This window comes from Mauremys mutica, chromosome 1, assembly GCF_020497125.1.
Source record: "Mauremys mutica isolate MM-2020 ecotype Southern chromosome 1, ASM2049712v1, whole genome shotgun sequence".
In the NCBI taxonomy this organism is placed as follows: Eukaryota; Metazoa; Chordata; order Testudines; family Geoemydidae; genus Mauremys; species Mauremys mutica.
This window is the reverse complement of record NC_059072.1, coordinates 252,767,739-252,772,681: the sequence shown is the minus strand read 5'-3', so window position 1 is coordinate 252,772,681 and position 4,943 is coordinate 252,767,739. Positions and strand designations below refer to the sequence as shown.

Genomic DNA, 4,943 nt, shown 5'->3' with positions numbered 1-4,943 from the left:
ACCAGAAGGGTCGTGCTTGGCAAAAAAAAAAAAAAAAAAAGAGAGAAAAATAACAATTTAAATAGTGCGGGCTGAGTGGGGCCGGCGGCTGGTATTCCAGACTGGCAGCACACTGAGCAGCTCAGACCACTGCCGGTTTGGGGTTCTGTCCGCTGGCTCCTGCCAGCTGGGGTCCTGGCCACTGGCCCGCTCAGCCCGCTGCCAGCCCTGCTCAGCCCGCTGCCAGCTGAGTGAACGGAACCCCAGGCCGGCAGTGGGCTCAGCGGCGGCCAGGACCTGCAGCCTGCCATTTAAAAAAAAAAAAACGCTCACGTGCCACCTTTGGCATGCGTGCCGTTGATTGAGGACCCCTGTTCTAGTGTATACACTGTGTATACACTGTACTGTGCGTACTGTACTTTATTGTAATTTTCTCTATACACAATTTTCCTCTTACACGCTGACCTTAGAACCTAACCCCCACGTAAGATGTGACTCCACTGTACTAATAATATTATACATTTTTCATCCTAATATCATAAATTAAGTATATACCTGGGATAATGGGATTTATATTCATTATTTTTATGCCTAATTTACAGATGGTGAAGCGAGGCCTAATTGACATATTTATCAAGCAGAGACATCTGGCTGCTGAACATGGAAGTAATTCTGAATCAGATGAGAGATGTAAATGAAACCAAAGTATTGTCAACAAAAAAAATTCGTTCTGGTTTTACTCGGAAATATGACTCCTCATACATTCAGTTCCGTTTTGTAGCCATGAATGATGGTGGAGTGCCAAAACTGCAGTGCGTTATTTGTGGCGATGTGCTGGCTAATGACGGAATGAAGCCGTCAAAGCTCAAGAGGCATTTAAATACAAAACATAATGAAATTAGTTCAAAGCCAAAAGAGTTCTTCGAAAGAAAGCATCTTGATTTAAAAGGCGTCAGAAACAGATCTTTGCAGTGTGATACATAAATACTTGTGCTTTGCAAGCTTCTTATAAAGTAGCGCTTCGTGTTGCTAAGGCTAAAAAGCCATACACAATTTGTGAGACACTAGTGATAGGCTGTATTAAAGATGTCTGCATGGAAATGCTGGGTGAGGCGGCGGCAAAGAAAGTGGCTCAGGTGCCACTTTCAAATGACACTATAACTTGACGAATTCACGATCTGGCTCACGATATGGAAGAGCAGCTCATAGGACAGATTAAGTTAGCAAAATACTTTTCTTTGCAGCTTGATGAATGTACAGATGTTGCTAATATGGCAGTTCTGATGGTGTATGTGCGCTTTGAACATGAGGGTGATTTGAAGCAAGAGTTTTTGTTTTCTGCTTCACTACTAACAAAAACTAGTTCTGAAGTGTTCAAGACTGTGAGCGACTACATTGTTAACAAATGTGGGTTGGATTTCAAGTTTTGTGTAGGCATATGTTCTGATGGTGCTGCTGCAATGACAGGACGGCATTCTGGAGTGGTTACCCAGATTAAAGCGCTTGCACCTGAATGCAAGTCGACACACTGCTTCCTTCACCAAGAAAGTCTTGCAACAAAAAAAATGTCAACAGAACTAAACAGTGTGCTCAGTGAGGTTGTAAAAATTGTGAACCATGTAAAAGTGAATGCTTTAAATTTGAGACTATTCGCTGCATTATGTGATGATATAGGAGCTGATCATAAACAACTCCTATTGCATGCCGATGTACGTTGGTTATCAAGGGGAAAAGTTCTGTCAAGAGTATTTGAGCTCTGAAACGAGCTTGCCGAGTTTCTTCAGGACAAAAAACCAAATTGGTCACAATTGTTCCGAGATGTGGATTGGATAGCCAAGATGGCTTATTTGGCTGATATCTTTGCCATCTTTAATTATCTCACCACCTCCATGCAGGGAAGGATGGATTCGTGTCTTACAATGGCAGACAAGATCGATGGACAGAAACGAAAGCTAAAAGCATGGAAGAGTCGTGTGTCAAGAGATTGTTATGACATGTTTCACAACTTAGTGACAATAATCGCCAATGCAGGCAAAGACCTTGATATTACATCTCTACGAAACATCATCAGTCAACACTTGATGAATTGGCAGAACATTTTGAGTTTTACTTTCCAGCAGAAGATCATCCATGGAAAGAGACCGAATGGATCCGAAATCCGTTTATTCCATTGAAAGATGACTAAACTGTCACTATGGAGGATAAATTGTTGGAGCTGGCTGCTGACGAAAGATTGAAGATGAGTTTCGAAACTACAATATCACTTGCTTCCTTTTGGATAAAAATGAAAGCAGAATATCCTGAGCTTACTGGAAACTGCTCTGAAAACTCTTCTCCCATTTCCTTCAACATACCTCTGCAAGACTGGCTTCTCAACCATGACTGTCATTAAGACAAAATACAGGAATAGTATGGATAGTCATTCTCCATTGCGTGTGGCACTGTCCTTAACTGAACCATGACTGGATAAGCTGACAAAGAAGAAGCAGGCTCACATTTCACATTAGTAATGGTTAAGGTTTTAACATGACTATTATTGTGTTGTTAAATTGTTTTATAATATCTTTGTTAGGAGACTTTGCTGGTTTGATCTTTTAAATTTTTATTTGTATTCTAATATTGTAGCATTTGTTTACAAAATAAATATAAAATAAAAAATGTCTGCCAACTTTTATTATATTCATTATATTGTTGCCGATATAAATTAATATTACTATGAATGTTCAAATAATATTTTCTTGGATCGTAAACGAATAATAGTCATTTTATACTATCCACACAGATGCACAGCCTTTCAGTCAGTCTTCAATGTATTTAAATGGGAACATCTCCGCATGTACACCACACTCCCATTCCAATTAATACAGTGAAGAATGTTAGTTTTTCTGATCTGATGTGCTATGTGCCTATTGCGAATATGATAATAATATGGCACAAATATGGTACCAGTCCCTGACACATTGGAAAAAAAATTGCTGGTCCGCCACATCCGATAGTTTGAGAAGCACTGGCCTATTCCATTTTGGGGCCCAGATCCAAATAAGAAGGGCCACCTAGAGGGGCGTGGGGGGAGGAAGGGGTAATTTGCCTCTGGCCTTGCCATTTGAGAGAGCCCTCAAAATGATGGAGAGGCGGATGGGCCAAATGTGATGTGTGACATTGCAACCTGGTGCACAGGGTTGCATGCCATTCAGGTTTGGTGCCTACCACTGAGAGTGCGGGGAGCGACTCATCTGCCCTAGTCAGACATAGATCCCACTGTTGCTGCCACAGGTATCATCTTGCCAAGCCAAGGCGGGAACCTGTAGGTAGGATCGGAGTTGGGGATATCACTCTCCTAGGCTGCATGCAGGGCAGAGCCCCTCTGCCCCATATCCACCGGGAGACATATGACTCCACAGACCTAGACCTTCTCTGACCCTTCATACCCTCCCCAGGTTCCCCTCTTTGCTGGGAGGGCAGCAGCCCTACTCACCTGGGCCCTTTCTGAGCCCTCCCCCATTCCCTCGTCTCTTTTTAAACTCTTCATTCTCATGGCAATCTTTTTGGGAGGGCTGGGGATCTCAGTTTCAGATTTTCCCTGGCCCCTCTGTGTGGCCCTGCAAATAAGACTCCTGGAGACAGAAAGGAATTGAGTGATGGCTTCAAGGTACAGGATATTTATACCCTCAGTTTATAGAACGTAGGGCTTGAGGGAATCACTCATGCCCCTTAATTGCCAAGGATGGCTTCAAAGGGTTCATGGCCACATAGCTAGCATGGGGCTCTTACAGCATGATTCTTTAGGGGTGAGTCATTTGGAGATAGTTACTATTAGTGAGTTCCTCCTTTTTCTCCCATAGCTCATCTGAGTTTATGGCCTGCCCTACTGTTGTTTCCATCTCAACAGACTGTAGTGTCCTAAACAGAGGATTTTGACTTTAATGCAGGTTCCAGAAGATAGAGCAGCAGTACTGAGAAGGCTGAAAGCTTTATTCAAACACCAAATGTTTCCTGACACAGCGGTGAATAAGGGACACTGCTAGTACAGTGCATGATGTTCTGCATAAATATTCCTCTTTTCAAATTTGTCCCAGTACAAAAGTCCTTCTTTAAACACAGCAATAAGTGCATCAGCTCTGCCAGGCTCACACTGTTTGTGACCACTCACTCATGTTGAGTTATAACATAATTTAAACCCACAATATTAAAATGGGGAGGCTCTCTTCTGAACTTAATCCAGGATGGTCCAAAACTGCAACCTAATATTAAAATAGAAAAGGTCTAGATCCTGTAAAAGATTAGGACTGAGACTTTCACATATGCAGGGGATTTAGCCTCGTATCTTCTATTAAAGGTAATCGCTAAATCCCCCATACAACTTTGAAAACTGCACCCTAAACTATTTAGCTATAGGTTACGGAATTATTCCCGGGGCAGCACTGGCTCAGTAAAACTCCCTGATCCTTTTTAATACAAATTTAATTAAACAAAGAATGAAGGAAGAAAAATACAGAAAATCTGACAAACATACAAAATTTGCTATTAAAAAGACTATTTCCCAACATTTCTCTTTAAAAATAGAAATTGAAATAATTTGTTTTTCTAAAAAACCAAAACCACACCACTACCCAGCAGAGGAGGTACAGCAACATAAATGTCAACATTATCTGTTTTTTGGTGAACCAGGAGCCCGTTCAGCTCAGCACTGTACAAACTTGGATGGTTCCAAATCATTTCTGAGGTGGCTTTTCTACGTTTTTTTTAATCCACTTCTTTTTTTTTCAAAAGCACCGAAATCCTAGTTAAACTAACAACATCCTCATGACCCTTCCCTCCCTGCCTCCACCATAGACCCAATTTCTCTCACATCTAGTGCTTGAATGGTTAATAGTTAAGAATAGGGATCAGTTGGGCAGAGTCTCTGAGTTTAGCTTCCCTTTCCTTGACGATTTGGGAACAGGCATATTTGAGCTGGCACTCAT

At 41.7% G+C, this 4,943-nt stretch overlaps 1 pseudogene; it reads left to right on the top strand.

The window, feature by feature from the left end:
• The first annotated feature begins 542 nt into the window (after positions 1–542).
• LOC123357639 lies at positions 543–2,486 on the top strand (annotated as a pseudogene).
• The last annotated feature ends 2,457 nt before the right edge of the window (positions 2,487–4,943 follow it).